Raw genomic sequence first — 18,774 nt, 5'->3', positions numbered from 1 at the left:
CTATATTAGATCTAATTATTGAATTCAGCTAAATAAGTAGATAAGTCACATTAGTATAAATTATACTAGAATCAAAAAGTGCCTCTAAAGCATCCAGGAACATAGCACTAGCTCATGATTTCCTGACTTTTTTGCCAGTGCTGTGCTGTCATTTATTGACTTACAGCCCAGGTGTTTAATCAGAATAGAAGGCAGGTGTTTCAATAGCTGCACCCACAATCCTTTGTGGTTTGTTGTTACCGTCACTTTACTCCACTATGATGTCATTTCCTATCCCCCCCCACTCAAAGCCTTCAGTTCAGGTCAGGGCTGCTGTCCTGCTCTTCTCTCTCCAGCTATGGTGAGGAGTCAAGATGCTCAGAGTTTTCACTGGTGTCACTGTGTTACTGCACTGGCTCACAGGTAAGGACTTCTGAATTGTTTTGAGGTCAGAAAACATTTAAAAAATACTGAAATGCTGGACAACCTGGAGAGAGAAGGCACAATAATTAAGGAATGCTAAAATGTACATTTGAAGTTTGTGTTTTACTTCAATCTGTCTTTTTTAAAGTGTCTTTCTTATTTTGTACGCAGGTTCCTCAGCCAGTGTAAGTGTTGCACAATCCCCTCTGTTCCTGGCAAAGCATCCTGGAGAATCTGATACACTCAAGTGCAATGGCCAAAGTAGTTATTTTTACATGTATTGGTACCAAAAATTGGGGGATGGAGCCCTGAAGCTGATTGGATATCTTTACACAACAACTGCAAATCCTGAAAGAGAATTTGAAGACCGTTTCAAAATAAGTGGAGATGCAACAAAAGAGGGTTTCTTACAGATCTCTGACATAACAGCTGCAGACAACGCTGTTTATTTCTGTGCCATCAGTAAACACAGTGTAGTATAAACTCCTAACCCCTTTACAAAAACCATGCTGCACCAGAGCCTCATCAGTGTGCAGCAGAGCACATCACATTTCCTCTCTCCCAGTTTAGGAAACTAACTAGAAAGGTAACAGCTGGGGGCTGTATGTGTTTATACTGTATCTGGATGTAATATACGGAACATCACAATGTTAAGGAAGCTGTATTGTACCCATGTGTTCCACTCTGGCTCATGATTTGCTCATTATATTGTAAAATAACTCCTGCATTGGCATCATTTCACTGTATTCGAGTATAAATTCAGTCATTTAAGTCTTTTGACAGATAGGCTCCAGATCTCTGCAGAGAGTGTAGGCCCAGACACACTTGTGTCTCTTTACTGGCCATCTCTGCATTTCAAGTACAAAACGGAAAAGAAAGAAGGCTCCTTCTGTTGTAGAGTTCCCAGACCTCAGTGTTATTTACATTTTCTTTTTTTTCCTTGTGTTTTGAAATTACTTGGTATGAAAGGGTTTATATAAATAAATCATGAATTATTTTGCAAAAACAGATGGGATGTACTGATCCCTACAAAACTGATTTGCTTATAGAGATTCATTGTGGTCATACAATTTTATGATACAGGGAAGCAAGGGACCAAGTGTATGCTTGATAAATGAAATTACATATACTGTAGATAAACACAAGTATAACAATAAGTAATGAGTAATGAGGAAGAACACTATATAATGGTGTCTTGTGCATTCATTTTTTATGACCACTGTGACCATTTTTTAACTCCACTTCCTTTCTCCAGTAGGTTGATGTCACTTCCTGTCTCCCCTCCCACTCAGAGCCCTCAGTCCAGGTCAGGGCTGCTGTGCTGCTCTTCTCTCTCCAGCACTGAAGAGTCAAGAGGCTCAGAGTTTTCATTGGGTTCACTGTCTTATTTTTCTTGTCATTTCTTACCTTCACAGATCGCTTGGACTGTGTTACTGTTCAACAGATCCCTCCTAGGCTCTGCAAGAAAATTGGGGATGAAGCTCAGCTCAGCTGCATCAACAGTCAAAACCATTACATGTACTGGTACCAGCAGAAAAGAGATGGAGCTCTGATACTGATTGGATATCTTTTGACAACAACCAAAAACCAAGAAAAGGAATTTGAAGATCGTTTCAGTTTATCTGGAGATGCAACAAATCTCCCGATTTGTTGCATCTACTGTATAACATAAAATCACTAACATAACAACGGCAGACAGTGCCGCATATTTCTGTGCTGTCAGTTTACACAGTGATGCTGAGCCCCTTGACCATTTACAAAAACCACTTCCAAGTCGTTCTCACAACTGTGCAGAGCAAAACATATCACCTTTCCACCCGACTCGGAGAGTCTCAGAACCCAACTCATCTGCTATGAGCTTTGATGTACATACATGCGCACAGGCTGCTGGTACCCAGCAGTTAATTGAAAAGCACAACAACCTTTTATTGCTAATGACAAATTTAAAGGGTATGTGAGACTATTTAATGATAATAACAACTTTCCCACTTGCCATTAATTAGTTAAATACTTTAGAAATCCATTGAAGGGAGAAACCTGAATGAACATGTTCATATCAGATTTGCAATATTAATGCCAGCAGCTGGTGCAACAATACTGCTAAAATACTAGCTTAAACACTCCTTTGTAATTTAATACAGAGAATGGCCTCTATTAATACACTAAATTAAAAGTAAAAAAACACATTGACAGGACAGATCTCAATGTCTTTGATTCATAGCGAAAAGAAAAAACACAGAATGGCAATTTGTTTTGAAGTAGAAAACCATAAAATATCCATTTATAGTCTTTTTACCATTGCAGAATATTATTTATCAGTTCGATAAAACAGTGTGATGTTTCTGTCTCCACTCCCACTCAGAGCCCTCAGTCCAGGTCAGGGCTGCTGTGCTGCTCTTCCTCCAGCACTGAGGAGTCAAGATGCTCAGAGTTTTCATTGGGGTCACTGTGTTACTACACTGGCTCACAGGTAGGATTCATTAACTTAAAATTAGTTAAGCAAGTAAACTGTAACTAAATACAAAGACAAGTGTATATATATTTTTAAATTTCTGTCAGGATTGCTTCACTTTTTATGGGTTTTAAATGCCATCTCATTTCACAGACAGTCAGGACTCTGCCAGTACCCAGCAGTCACCACGAGAACTGTACAAGAACCTTGGAGAAGAAGCAGAGCTCAACTGCACTCACAGTGACAAAAGCAAAGACTACATTTACTGGTACCAGCAGACAGGAGACAGGGCACTGAAACACATTGGTTACCTGTTCAGAACCAGTAGACAGCCTGAACCACAATTTCAAGAACGTTTCATTTTAACTGGAGATGCAACCAAAGCAGGCTCCTTGCAAATCTCCAAATTAACAGCCTGTGACAGCGCTGTGTACTTCTGTGCTATCGGCTCACACAGCACTAGTGATTCCCCTCACTCCTGTACAAAAAGCTTCATAAGCCACAGCCTCATCAGCAGTTAGAGCAGAACACACACCCTCGCACCTTCCTTAGAGCACCTCAAACTGTTCTTTAAACTTTGCATTCAGCTTCTGATAACAAGAAGGTTCCACATAAAAACCAGGCTGCATCCAGCTCTTCTTAGAATACACAAATCCAGAAGGGGGCGCAGTTTCCAAAGTCAACACTGTGGAAATCATTGTGACACAACAAGTTTTTTTTTCCACACAAACGAATGATGTCATTTTCTTTCCCAGCCCTTTACTCACAGAGACCTCAGTCCAGGACACAGCTGCTGTGGTGCTTTTCTCTCTCCAGCACTGAGGCTTCAAGCTTCAAGATGGTCAGAGTGTTCATTGGGGTCACCTTGTGTTTGCACTGGCTCACGGGTAGGATCCCCTCAATTTCACAGAGAGCAGGAATAGTGGGGCAGGGTGCTATCGGCTCTCTTTGCTTAATTCCCTAATTTTCCCTAAGTTTATGTTGTAACTAAAATCATATTTGTGCTCTCTATCCACAGGGCCCCTAAACAGCAGCAGCATTCAGCAGTTTCCTTCTGTGCTCTTTAAGAATCCTGGCCAATCTGCTGAATTTAGCTGTAGCCAGAACTTCAGTGGCTATAATACCCTACTGTGGTACCAGCAAGCAGAAAGCAAACGTTCTCTGAAGCTAATTGGATATCTTGTCTATGCAAACCCAGTTCTCGAAGACAATATTGGCAAGAGATTTAATGTGACGGGAGATGCAAAGAAGAGCGGATTCCTGAATATCTCTGAAGTAACACCTGCAGACAGCGCTGTGTATTTCTGTGCAACGAGTAAACACAATGCTCTACACCCCCATTTTCCTCTACAAAAACACTTCAGAGACACAGCCTCACCAGAGTGTACCACAAAATACATTAGACCTCAACCCAAAGTACCTTTAACTGCCTGAACATGAAACTATAAGATTCCAGTCTGCTGTAGAACTTGTATTGTATTGAGACACACTAGAAGACCAAAATGTAACTACTGATCTTTTCAGTGAATGCATTTTATATATATTATACATACAATAGACATATTTATGTACAGAAATGTGTAAACTAAGATAATGGAAATGAAATGTACTGTAAGCATGAACATTAGTTTTTCTCAAGGATTTAGGTTCCTTTTTTAAGGAAGTTGAAAACTTTCCAACTCTCCAACCATATTGAAGTACATCCGAAAAATGTATTGCTGTTCAGCAGTTGCAATGGTAGTCGGTGTCAGGGTGCACCTCATTAAATCATGGATAAAACTTGGATTTTGGTACTAAACTTACCTTATATCTCACGAGTATTTATGTTTCCCCCACTCCAACGGTTTTCAGTTTGATTCCAACTATGCTGGCTGCTGCAGCTGCAAAATTAGGGATCAATATTTGTTTCTATCTGAAAGGCAGTAGTCTGAACAATAAAACTAATTTCTGAGTAGGCCAAAATGGAGAGAACAAGAAGCTTTGTTTCCCCTTTGAGTTCAAAGTGTGAATCCTGAAGACATAATAGTGTATCAATGTGTGGTGAGGAGATGGAAGGCTCAGCTCTGAGAAAAAAATGTAAACAGCAGAATGTGACGCTTCCTTTGCTGGGAAAGGACAAAGTTGAGCCGTGAAGGGTTCCAGTGTTACACTTCCTGAAGTCCAGCAGGGACACTGACCCAGGTGCTCTGTGACCTTGTGACTGTGGGAGTCAGTACCCCTTACAGTATGTGTGACCTCACTCGTCTTAGATAGCTTTTGTATTATGAAGTAACTCTAACAAAGACAGTTAAACCTGTTAAGGTTTTAAATGCACAGCCTTGTTTTCTTGTTCTTGTTAATGTAATTTCCTGTCCCCCTCCCACTCAGAGAGAGCCCTCAGTCCAGGTCAAGGCTGCTGTGCTGCTCTTCTCTCTCCAGCACTGAGGAGTCAAGATGCTCACAGTTTTCATTCGGGTCACAGTGGTACTGCACTGGCTCACAGGTACAGTAAACTTGCTCTGTTTAAAGGTAGAAGAGAGGCTGATCAAAGAAGCAAATTAAGTATTATCTAACCTTTGTGTTTTGTCATTGTGTGTATTCACAGATCATGTGGATTGCATCAGTGTTCAGCAATCTCCTCGCAAACTGTTAAAGAAACCTGGAGAAAGTGCTGAACTCGTCTGTGCTCATGGCCAAAATACCTATAACTACATGTACTGGTACCAGCAAGCAGCAGAAGGAGCTCTGAAACTCATCGGTCATCTTTTTATAAGAAATGTAAACCCTGAGAAAGAGTTTCAAGGCCGTTTGTTCTTATCCGGAGATGCAACAAAAGAGGGATATTTAAACATCTCCACAGTAACAGTTGCCGACAGCGCTGTATACTTCTGTGCCATCAGCCAACACAGTGATACAGATCCTTTCACCGCCCTACAAAATACCCTCAGGGTTGCAGCCTTGCCACATGTAAAAATGAGCACATCGGCTCCCACCTGCCTCAGGACACTTCAACTGTCTGACACATTATCACACCTAAAATGGAGACCACAGGTGCACTGAGGTTAGATTAACTGCAGTATATTCACGGTGCTTGTCTCCAAGACTGTATCACAAACCAGAACTATAATGTTACAGTAGTAAAAGCAGAGGCCTGAAAAAACCAATAGGATCCCCACTATCAATAAAATAAACTCAAACAAAATCACATTGATGGTTAGGTCTGTATATTTTCCATGCATTACTGAAAAGCACAAGGGGACACAAGGATTAATCAAGAATAAATTAAGATGAAAACCAAACTCAATTGTAAAGTCTACCTCTGGTCTAGGAGAGCACTCATTGGTTCTTTTATTAAATACATATGATGTCACATCTGGCCCCCCTCCCACTCAGAGCCCTCAGTCCAGGTCAGGGCTGCTGTGCTGCTCTTCTCTCTCCAGCACTGGGGAGTCAAGATGCTCAGAGTTTTCATTGGAGTCACTGTCTTACTGCACTGGCTCACTGGTAAAGCCAGTTGAATAACAATGCTTGCTGTTTTAACTGTCTTTAAGGCAAAAATAATATATAGACAAAATATGCACCTTTTCTGTTAATTGCTATAAAAAATAATTTGACTTTAGCGTGTATTTTCTTTCCTTTCTCTCTACATAAACATGTCTCTTTTGTCTCTCTACACAGGCCTCTCCACCAGCATCACAGTTCTTCAGGCTCCTCTTGCACTTCTCAGAAGACCTGGAGAATCGATTGAGCTCAGTTGCAGTCATGATGATAGCAACTATGACACAATGTACTGGTATCAACAAGAGAACACAGGAAAGCCCGTTACACTTATTGGATATCTTTATTACAAGCAAATAACCATTGAGAGTGGATTTGCTGAAAAGTTCAATATTACTGGAGATGCTAAGAAGAAGGGTTTATTCCAGTCCTCTGCAGTAACAACTGCAGAAAGTGCTGTATATTTCTGTGCCGTCAGTAAACACAGTGCATCAGATCATGTCTTTCAACTACAAAAACCCTTCTGACCAAAAACCTCACTGATGCCTGAAAACATCACCTGTTCATCTGTTCCAGAGCAGTTTACTGCACATCTCTAAGACAGATCAACAGCATTCAGATACTAAGTAAATATTATCTTTTTGTATTCCAAAATCATTTAAAAATGGCCAAAGGAGCCCAATTGGTGGCATACATGTATGTGGAAAACAACAGGATTAGTTAACTGCAATTTTCAAGTGCTATATGTTTTATGTTTTCACCCCATCTCAGACCTAATTATTTATTTGAGCTAATTAAGTGGAAAAGTCACATCATATATTTTTTTTTTTGTATAAATTGTACTTTAATTTAAAGGTTCTTCCAAAAACCTCCAGGAATATAGGACTGGCTCATGATTTCCTGACTAATTTGCCAGTACAGTGTTTGTTATTTCCTGACTCAAATCCCAGGTGTTTAATCAGAATAAAAGACTGGTGTTCCAATATCGGCACACATAGTCCTTTGTGTTTTGTCTTTACCGTTACGTTACTCCACTATGATGTCATTTCCTGTCCTCCCCCCACTCAGAGCCCTCAGTTCAGGTCAGGGCTGCTGTGCTGCTGTTCTCTCTCCAGCTCTGAGGAGTCAAGATGCTCAGAGTTTTCATTAGTGTAACTGTGTTATTGCACTGGGTCACAGGTAAGAATTTCTGAATTGCTTTGAGGTAAGAAAGAATTAAAAAAATCCTGAAATGCTGGACAACCTGCAGGGACAAGGCAAAATACTTAAGGAATGATAAAATGTGCATTTCAATTTTGTGTATTTTTTAAAGTGTCTTTCTTATTTTGTACACAGGTTCCTCAGCCAGTGTAAGTGTTGCACAATCCCCTCTGTTCCTGGCAAAGCATCCTGGAGAATCTGATACACTCAAGTGCAATGGCCAAAATAGCTATCTTTACATGTATTGGTACCAACAAGTGGGGGATGGAGCCCTGAAGCTGATTGGGTATCTTTACACAACAACTGCAAATCCTGAAAGAGAATTTGAAAGCCGTTTCAAAATAAGTGGAGATGCAACAAAAGAGGGTTTCTTACAGATCTTTGACATAACAGCTACAGACAGCGCTGTTTACTTCTGTGCCGTCAGTAAACACAGTGTAGTATAAACTCCTAACCCCTTTACAAAAACCACGCTGCGCCAGAGCCTCATCAGTGTACAGCAGAGCACATCACATTTCCTCTCTCCCATCTTAGGAAACTGACTAGAAAGGTAACAGCAGGGGGCTGTATGTGTTTATACTGTATCCTGATGTAATACATGTATACAGAACATCACAATGTTAAGGAAGCTGTATTGTACCCATGTGTTCCACTGTGGCTCATGATTTGCTCATTATATTGTAAAATATATAATGAGCTATTTTGCTACATTGCAAAATAGCTCCTGCATTGGCATCATTTCACTATATTCCAGTTTAATTTCAGTCATTTAAGTCTTTTTACAGATGGGCTCTAGATCTCTGCAGAGAGTATAGGCCCAGACACATTTGTGTCCCTTTACTGGCCTACTTTGCAGTTTTTACCGTTACGTTACTCCACTGTGATGTCATTTCCTGTCCCCCCTCCCACTCAGAGCCCTCAGTCCAGGTCAGGGCTGCTGTGCTGCTCTTCTCCCCCCAGCACTGAGGAGTCAAGATGCTCAGAGTTGTCATTCGGGTCACAGTGTTACTCCACTGGCTCACAGGTAAACTGGCTCTGTTTAAGGTTAGAAGAGAGGCTGATTAAAGAAGCAAATTAAGTATTATCTAACCTTTGTGTTTTGTCATTGTTTGCATTCACAGAGCATGTGGACTGCATCAGTGTTCAGCAATCTCCTCACAAACTGTTAAAGAAACCTGGAGAAAATGCTAAACTTGTCTGTGCTCATGGCCAAAATACCTATAACTACATGTTCTGGTACCAGCAAGCAGCAGAAGGAGCTCTGAAACTCATCGGTCATCTTATTATAAGAAATGTAAACCCTGAGAAAGAGTTTCAAGGCCGTTTGTTCTTATCCGGAGATGCAACGAAAGAGGGATATTTAAACATCTCCAAAGTAACAACTGCCGACAGCGCTGTATACTTCTGTTCCATCAGCCAACACAGTGATACAGATCCTTTCACTGCCTTACAAATTACCCTCAAGGTTTCAGCTTCGCCACATGTAAAAATTAACATATCAGCTCCCACCTGCCTCAGGACACTTCATCTGTCTGACACATTATCACACTTCAACAGAGAGGCCACAGGTGCTCTGGGGTTACATTATCTGCAGCATATTCATGGTGCTAGTCTCCAAGACTGTGTCACAAACCGAACCAGCCCAGGAGGAGACACCAGGAATATCAAGAATATATGGAGATGAAAAACAACCATGTGTGCTTTGGGTCTGGGAGAGCATCATTGGTTCATTGATTGAAGCACTATGATGTCACATCCTGTCTCCCCTCCCAATCTGAGCCCTCAGTCCAGGTCAGGGCTGCTGTGCTGCTCTTCTCTCTCCAGCACTGTGGAGTCAAGATGCTCAGAGTTTTCACTGGGATCATTGTCTTACTGCACTGGCTCACAGGTAGTCATACTGTAATGATAAATTGTCCTTTCTTGACTTTTGCAGCTTTTGCAACAATCATTTTTCTCTCCTTCCACAGGTCTCTCAGACAGCAGTACCAGTGTTTGGCAGTCTCCTCCTACACTGTTTAAGAACCCAGGTCAATCTGCAGATTTGAACTGCAGCCACATAAGTGACAGCTACAACACCATGCTGTGGTATCAGCAGGCAGGAGGGGGAGGGCAACTGAAGCTAATTGGATACCTTTACCATGAAAGCCCATCTCTTGAGGGCAGCACTGACAAGAGATTCCGTTTATCTGGACATGCAAAAAAGAGTGGATCCTTGCATATCTCTGAGTTAACCACTGCAGACAGCGCCGTGTATTTTTGTGCAGCTAGTATACACAGTGCTGCAGATCCTCCCTTTCCTTTACAAATACTCTTCTGAGCCACAACTTCAGCAGTGCAAAAACAAATGACACTACTTTGCCCCTGCTTCAGTCTCCATGTAACTCCAAGCATGAACTGCTGTTCTCTCGTCAGCACTGGGGTATCAGCATGCTCAGCATTTTCATTATGTTCAACAGACTCAAACTGTTCAGGGTTTGAGAGGGACAGAGAAATAATTTCTTAGAAAGCCTGACACTCATAGACATATGTTTGAAAACATGAGATAATACTAATTGGTTCCTCTGACAGACACGCTCAAAGACTTTCTGTAATCATTGTGAAAACTCAAGGCACACATTTACACATTATAGACATTCTACTGTACTGTACCTCATGATTAAGCAGCTTGTCACAAATGGCAGTTTTACTATAACCAACTTCCAACTGCATCATATTAGCTGATAATTGTTACTGGAGTGCACCAAATTTTATTGGTCCTGAATTGTTGTGGCGGAGCAAAATACTGTAAATGTGTTAGAAAATAAAATAAAACATGATTTTAGAGGAAGAGCTATAAAGGATTATTCAGTCCACTGAGGAATACAGCTTCATTTCATGAATCCTGATATTAAAAAAGGTAATAGATTATGAGTCAGAAAATCTTCCTTTAAAAACAAGTTGAAGTTTATGTTAAAAAAATGCATCAAAGTTTTGTGTGTGTTTAAAATGGTTGTCCTGTATTGAGCATGTTTTCCATGGATAACATACTAAATTCCAATATTGTGCTTGCTTTATTCATGTTAGGAACATGCAGAACAAGGTCAACAGGTGGCAGCATGATGTAACACTTCACAGTAAAACAGAAGTAAGAAATGTTTGAATGATTTGTTGCCTGTCTTATCTGATACATTGTAATTTCCTGCCTCCCCTCCCACTCAGAGCCCTCAGTCCAGGTCAGGGCTGCTGTGCTGCTCTTCTCTCTCCAGCACTGAGGAGTCAAGATGCTCACAGTTTTCATTTGGGTCACAGTGGTACTGCACTGGCTCACAGGTGAGAAACCTTTGAATCATACTGAGAGGGAGAGAATGTGACTTCATTGTGAATTAACCTATTTGGATGGTCATTTCCCCATTATATAAAGAACTCTGAATGTTTTTTTCTCTCTGTCCACAGGTCCCTCAGACAGTAGCAGTGTTCTCCAGTCTCCTCCTGCTCTGATTATTAACAAGCCCAATGACAATGCTGAGATTCACTGCAGACACAGCATCAGCAGCTATGATCGCATGTACTGGTACCAGCAATTAGCAGGGGACAGATTTTTGAAGTATCTTGGCAATCTATATATAAGAGAACCATACCCTGAGGAACACCTGAAAGGAAAATTTGGTTTCAAAGGAAATGCAGAAAATAACGGCTCTTTACAAATCTCTTCTATCACAGCTGCAGACAGTGCTGTGTATTTCTGTGCAGTCAGTAAACACAGTGCTGCAGGTCAGCTCATCCCTCTACAAGAACTGTTTTGACTCACATTCACTCAAGTGGGGAAAGAAAGCTGGACCTGCATGAGCCCCCATGAGCACATGCATTTTAATGGTGGCATTTCTGAAACATACATGCCAGATGAAAAATTAGAGTGATCATTTACTGTGCTAGATTTACCGTATTGCCAGCAATAGTAATATTTAATGTGTGCAATATATATGAATTTAAACACATTTAATTGAAAAAAAAAATCAATTTAGCATGCATAAAATATTTTTGCATACAAACTGAATATCCAGAAAATGTTATAGGAAATGAACTTTATAAAAAAATGGCAGTCAAAAATCTTGTTCAACAAGATGGAATGAAGCACAGAGATATATTCCAACAAAGTTCCATGCACCTTGACAGAGAAATACTTAATAAGCGACATAACTGTCAATATTCCAGAAGATATAAAGTTGTGTATCCTATGAAATTCAAAATAAATTACTCCACTGTGATGTCATTTCCTGTCCCCCCTCCCACTCAGAGCCCTCAGTCCAGGTCAGTGCTGCTGTGCTGCTCTTCTCTCTCCAGCACTGAGGAGTCAAGATGCTCAGAGTTGTCACTGGGGTCATTGTGATACTGCACTGGCTCACAGGTATGAACCTCTGAATCTCACTCCAAAGGATGAAAAGCAGATCTGTAGAGACAGGATTGTTTGAAAGACATTTTCCAGTTATGACAAAAATAATGAATCTTTAATTCATTGTGGATATTTATTTAAATAATAATTCTTTCAATCGCTTTTTTTTCCTGTATCCGTGATTTTGAATGTGCACAGGTTCTTCAGCCAGTGTCACTGTACATCAGTCCCCTCGTGACCTGTTGAGCAAGCCTGAAGAAAGAGCCAAACTCCAATGCCTTAACAGCCAAGAGAGCTACTACTACATGTATTGGTACCAGCAAGCAGGAGATGGAGCTCTGAAACTCCTAGGATTTCTACACAATGATCAATCAAATCCAGAAGTAGAGTTTAAAGGAAAATTCACTCTTTCTGGAGATGCCAAAAACAATGGGTCTTTAGAAATTACCTCATTAACAGCTGCAGAGAGCGCTGTGTATTTCTGTGCAGTCAGTCAGCACATTGCTTCAGATCTCCACATCCCTGCTCAAAAACCCTGCTGTTCCAAATCTCATCAGTGTGTATACTGATGAGTATACATGAGTATACATGAGCCCTTGTACATGAGCCCTTGCTCATGTGCAAGGGCTCAGTAAAGCTCAAGACTGTTAACAAGTTACCACTGAATTGTGTGGTGGTCTGAAGGGGCCATCTGTAGGGAAGAAGAAGAGAAAAGGAGACACTCCCACTACCAATGTGCCGAACTTTGAAGGAAAATTCAATAAGACTTGATTCCTCCTGGTAGTATTTCTAACGTAAAACTAAACCTTGTGTGTGGTCTGTGTTTTGGACCGATGGATTATACCAGGTAGCAACTCTAGTTCTGACTTTGTTTCAAATCAATTGTGATATCAATCAGTCTTTTACTAGTCTTTATTTGCTATAGTGTCCACAGAGTGATTTAAAGACTTATGCAGCAGCCAACAATATTGTAAAACAACAGTTGCCCTTGTGGGCACGGAGGAGAGGAAAACAGCTTCTCTAAAACCTCTGGGAGTCCCAAGCCCTCCCCTCCCCAAGCAATCAGTGGTCCATTGATCAGAATAGATCATGGATGATCTCTGTTACATCAAGGGCTGGTATTCTGTATCTGAATCTGAGGAAAAGCATTCTATTTTGTAGATATATCCTGCCTCCTTTGTGAAGTCACTTCCTCCCATACTTCAGGGTAAAAGAGAAAACCGTGTCATTTTTCAGAACTCACTGCATTTGTATCCTTGTCACAATGCCAGCCATTCTATGGATAGTTGTGGTGACATGGAGTCTCCAGGGTAAGAAATTAAATTAAATTTAGTATTTAATATTGTCAGTGAATGTACATTGTTTTCTGCTAAGGATGATATCTAAAAGTAATTAAGGTGTATTTTTCTAAGATACAGATTTGTGAATCTGCAGTGTAGAATTTTTAATTTACTTTTTACATAATGCTATTTATGTTGAAACAGTTGATTCATTGAAGACAGAAAGTATCTAATCTTTTCCACTGACCAAAAATGAAAATAGTCTGTCATTAGAATACTCACTTTCATTATTTCCTTGTATTTTTCTCTCAGGTGGCTGTGATGGTGCTCTGATTTCCCAGTGGCCAGAATGTTTGTTGAGGGTCCCCAGCTCAGCTGCAGAGCTACACTGTTACCAGAACAACACTGAGCATACATACATGTACTGGTATAGGTGGCAAAGAGATGGGCATCTAGTGCTCATTTCTGTATCTATAGAAGGCAACAAACCAACATATGAAGAGGGTTTCCAGTCAGGGTATGACGCAAAGCGCAGTGGGAGCAAGAAACTGTCTCTGACAGTGGAGAGTGTGAAGCCCGAAGACAGTGCAGTGTATCTGTGTGCAGCTAGTAGACACAGTGACGCAAGAGGGCTCAGCTCTGAGTCAAAAACCAGCATGGGAGACTCCTCCCAGCAGCAAAATCATCTGTGTGACAAGAAACAGCTGAGCCCCGAAGAGCTGGAGCCTTTAGTGTTATTTGAAACAGACAGAAAAACAAACGTTTATCTCACTCCTGCTCTCCTGCTGTATTTGCAGTTTGAGCAGTGTCCTGTAGGTGGGAGAATGATCAAGTTATTAGAAAACACCACAAAGAATATTAAAGAAAATCTAACAACCCATTCATTTTCTAACCCCTTTATCCACTACTGGGTCGCAGGGGGAGCTGGTGTCTAACCCACCAAGCCACAGGCACAAGGCAGGATACACCTTGAATGGAACTTCAGTCCATGACAGGACACATACACTCACTTCAGAGCCATTTGTCCTACAAGCCAGTAAACTACCAGCATGTCTTTGGATTCTGGGAGGAAACCGAAGCTCTCAGAGGAAACTCATGTGAACATGGGGGAACACACAAACTCCACACAGATAGCACTGCAGCAATTGAACCCAGGGCAACAGCTCTGTGAGGCAGCAATGGGAGTAAGTTGTTTATTTAGGCACCTTAACATTTTCTCTCAAAATGTTTTTGTGTTCAGAAAGTAATACACAAAATCAAGTCAGAATACGTACTGTACATAGCTTCTATTAAAGACACTCATTCAGATCTCAGCTGGAACAATAGTATATGGTCCAGAAGTGAAGTGTCTAAAAGTTTCATGGTCTTTGGTGAAGTAGTAACTCAGAGACGCAATATTCCTCCTCACAGATGAGGAGTCTGTGGCTTCTCAGAAACAGGTCAGCTGGTCCCCTGTCTCTGTAGAATCATTGCCACAAGCCCGACTCTCCAAACAGTTCAAAACCAGATTGGCAGTTATAGAAAAAAAACACATTTAACCCTTGCAAAATAAGCACATGTCAATCAACATCTCACTCATGTCATGTAACTTCTTTTTTCACTGTATTAATTTTCCCTATGTTTTATGTTTCTGTACGATAACTCATAGTCTTATAAAAAATAAATGTATAAATTTATAACTCAAAGTCTTACATGATACTCTGACATCTCAAAGACATATTCATGTTTTTTGAGGTGTATACAACAAACTCACACTGCAATCCTGCAAGCCCAATGAGGTAGTCTTGAGGCTTACACAGCTATAGCACCAGATACTAAAGGACCAAACAAAGGACTAGACTAGGTGCCTAGTATTTACTGTACAGTATTCTGTATCTTAGTCATTAAACATATAAGAAAATTAAAAGGAATGAAAGTTTTTAAAAAGTCCAAAAGAAATTACCATAACAAAGGGGTACAAAATGCAAAACCAGACAATATGGTAAGAATTAAAAGTTACAGTGCTCTGTAGACATTGACTTTTGTTTGCTTCCTATGATGTCACTTCCTGCCCCCCCACTGAGAGTCCTCAGTCCAGGTCAGGGCTGCTGTGCTGCTCTTCTCTCTCCAGCACTGAGGAGTCAAGATGGTCAGAGTGTTCATTGGGGTCACTTTCTTACTGCACTGGCTCACAGGTGAGAACCCCATAAAAAAAGATTTATTCTAGAGACAAGAAAGTATGTTTCTTCATATCAAATTGAAAATGACTATCCTTGTATTTGTAATGTTTAATTTTGTTAAATGTTGAAGTCTAATTAAATTTTAATTCCATCATTTAATTTCTCCATCTTTTGAATGTTGTTTCAATTTTCTTTACACAGATCCTACAGCCTGTGTGCTGGTCCAGCAGTCCCCTCCTCAGCTATTCAAGAGGTCAGGAGAAAGAGCTCCCCTTTACTGCATTAATAGTGATAGCAGCTATATCCTCATGTACTGGTACCAGCAGGCTGAAGCCAGAGGTTTGAAACTCATTGGGTATCTACAATATGGACAAGTATTCCCTGAAGAAGAGTTCAGAGGCAATTTCACCCTTTCTGGAGATGCTATTAAAAATGGCTCATTGGAAATTCACTCATTAACAGTTGCACACAACGCTGTGTATTTCTGTGCAGTCAGTAAACACAGTGCTGCAGATAACTTTTTTCCTCTACATAAACTCTTTCCTCTTAATATCAAACAGTCCTTAGTGTTCACACTTAAAACACAAACAAACATGTAACTTCTTTGTTTTCCTCAGTGTACAGTAACTGACGGTTTATCTGATTGTGTAGTAGATCACACCTGTTCAGTCACAATGATGCTTTTGATCTCATAGTTTATCTGACACTTTATCACTGGAGAAAGAAGCTGACACCCTGTCTCATCCTGGTGTCTTTTAATTGAATGTGAGTGCAGTGCACTCTTACTGCCTTTCTGTAGCAGAACTGGAGACCATTAACACAGGACATCAGACTCTCTAAACACATGAACTATGGGATTGTGCAATCCACTATGAGAAAGCACACTACATGCTGGGTATACTAAGCCGCTTTAAAAGCAATTTCATGTACTGTACTGTACTTGGATGTATATAGTGTAAAAGTATAATAATATACAGCAATAAATACAATTTCAACATTTGAAAGTCTTATCTTACCAAGAAAATTGGTTCTGTACTTGAGCTTCAGTCTAAATCAAAAAACCTTGGGGTGCAGCATATTGCCAAAACATCTTTTTTTCACCTCAGAAATATTGCTAGACTATGCCACATGCTATCACTAACTGTGGCTGAAAAGCTGATGAACACATTTGTGTTCTCTTGAATTGACTACTGTAATGCTCTACTCGATGGGGTATCTAAATCTACTTTGAACAAACTGCAGTATGTCCAAAATTCAGCAGCCAGGATCCTGACCAGGTCTAGTGCAAGTGATCACATTACTCCTATCCTGGAGCCCTTGCACTGGCTTCCTGTCAAATTACATGTGGACTTTAAAATCCTCATGTTCACCTATTGGGCTCTGCATGGCTTGGCGGCTCAGTACCTGTCTGATCTAATATCGCCTTACTCCCCACCTCGCAACCTTCTAATTCTGGTCTCCTTACTGTCCCCCAAGCCCATCTACATTGTATGGGTGACAGGCCCTTCTCCTGTTATGTCCCCAAGCTCTGGAACTCTCTGCCCAAGGATATCAGGAGAGTCACCTTCTATAAACTCCTTCAAATCCAGACTCAAAACCTTCTTCTTTGGAAGAGCCTTTAGTTAACTGGTTGTATTCTTCACACCTCTGCTTTTCCTAGTACCACCATCCACAGTCTCCTCTCTATATTGTAATTGTGTTTTATCTTGTGTATTCTTTTTATTTATTGTTGTTCCCATTCTGTAAAGCGCTTTGAGAAGCCACCTTTGAAGGTGCTATATAAAACAAAGTTTATTATTATTATTATCTTAAATAATTAAAACATTAAAATGTTTCTTAATATAAATCTGCAAGATAATCTAGTCATATCTTAAAGAAAATGACCAGCTTATAAAGCTAGTTTTGGAAGGATTTTGTGCTCTTTTAAAAAACCTGCTTGCTACCTTCATATAGAAAGCGAAATGTTTTTTTTAGTTTTATACTTGGACAAGATCGTCACAAAGGCGATGGAAAAAACTGAAGAAAAGTCAAAAAAATGAGGAAGAAGTGGAAGAGCCTGTTGACAGAGAACAGGCTTGTCTCCTATTGCTGGGTTGATTCACTATGTGGAAAGGCAGACATCTCTGAAAGGATGAGCTCTCCTGGGAAGACTCGAGCTGCAGAGCTCAAGCATTACCTGTGTGAGTGCAGCGTCTGAGGAGCTGACCAGCTTGGTGAAAGCAGTCTAGAATAATGAAAGAGGTATGCTGCGGTAATTGAATGTTTCTAGAACAGTGAAAAGGTCTGGTCTGCTATATTGTAGTCACAGGCACTTTGATTTTCTACTACAAAAACCTCATCGAACAGTGGCACTTCTGCAAAATGTTTTAAGAAATATAGATGTATATTATAATCTGAATGTAAGACTGTCATTGGGTCTTTAGGATTTTATAGCTCTGGATATCAGGTTTATATAGTGCTTCCTTCAGAACTCTTGAAGAATATCATATGTTGATATAGAATATTACACTAAATCTTATATGCAAAATGTAACATCTGCTTCAGTGCTTTCTATGAGATTACGAAGGTACCCAGCAGATAGAGAAATGTTCCAGCAAATAGAATGAAAGTAAAACCAGTATGTGTGCCTGTGCAGTTTTTTCCTATCATTTATTGGCAGTTTTGTCTGCTGTGACGTCACTTCCTGTCCCTCCTACCACTCAGAGCCCTCAGTCCAGGTCAGGGCTGCTGTGCTTTTCTTCTCTATCCAGCCCTGAGGAGTCAAGATGCTCCAAGTTTACATTGGGGTCACTGTTTTACTGCACTGGCTTACAGGTACTATAACAATGCCAAATAGGCACCAGTAGATGATCACAACATGTCCTGAATTGATGGATCATCTTCCTTTGATTTATTATACTGTGTATTTGGTGTGTTGTTTTTTAAAATGAATTCTTCTCTGTCTTCTGCAGATCTCACAGTCTGTAATAAAGTCCAGCAGACTCCTGCTGCACTGCTTCTGAACCCTGAGGAACCAGCTGAACTCAACTGCATCCACAGTATCTCAAACTATTTTACCATACTGTGGTACAAGCAATCAGGATCTCTTCAAGTCATTGGCTACATTAGCTACTCAACCCAACTTATGAAGACAATAAGGATAACAAATACTTATTGAAGGGAGATGGGAGTAAAAATGCCACACTAGCAATTTCCTCATTAAAAGCAGCAGACTTGGCTGTGTATTACTGTGCAGCCAGTTAACACAGTGACACAGATGAACTTTTCTCTCTACAAAAACCTTTCTGAGCCACAATGTCATGACTGTGCACAGTAGAACACCTGTCTGAGACTCTTTCAACAGTTTAAACAGATGTTAAATACTTCAATAAATGTTTACTTAAATTGAATCTAAAATAAGCATTGATGCTTGTTGTATAGTATAAAATTAGGAGC

General features: G+C 40.4%; 1 long non-coding RNA gene across 1 annotated transcript; it reads left to right on the top strand.

Annotated features, from left to right (window-relative positions):
• Nucleotides 1-17,220: 17,220 nt before the first annotated feature.
• On the top strand, nt 17,221-18,774 carry LOC138241032 (uncharacterized). Its single transcript, XR_011190237.1, has 3 exons — nt 17,221-17,580; nt 17,999-18,153; nt 18,291-18,774. It is a non-coding gene; the product is annotated as an uncharacterized lncRNA (long non-coding RNA).

This window comes from Lepisosteus oculatus, chromosome 8 (assembly GCF_040954835.1).
Source record: "Lepisosteus oculatus isolate fLepOcu1 chromosome 8, fLepOcu1.hap2, whole genome shotgun sequence".
Taxonomy (NCBI): domain Eukaryota; kingdom Metazoa; phylum Chordata; class Actinopteri; order Semionotiformes; family Lepisosteidae; genus Lepisosteus; species Lepisosteus oculatus.
This window is presented reverse-complemented; position numbering and strand designations above follow the sequence as displayed.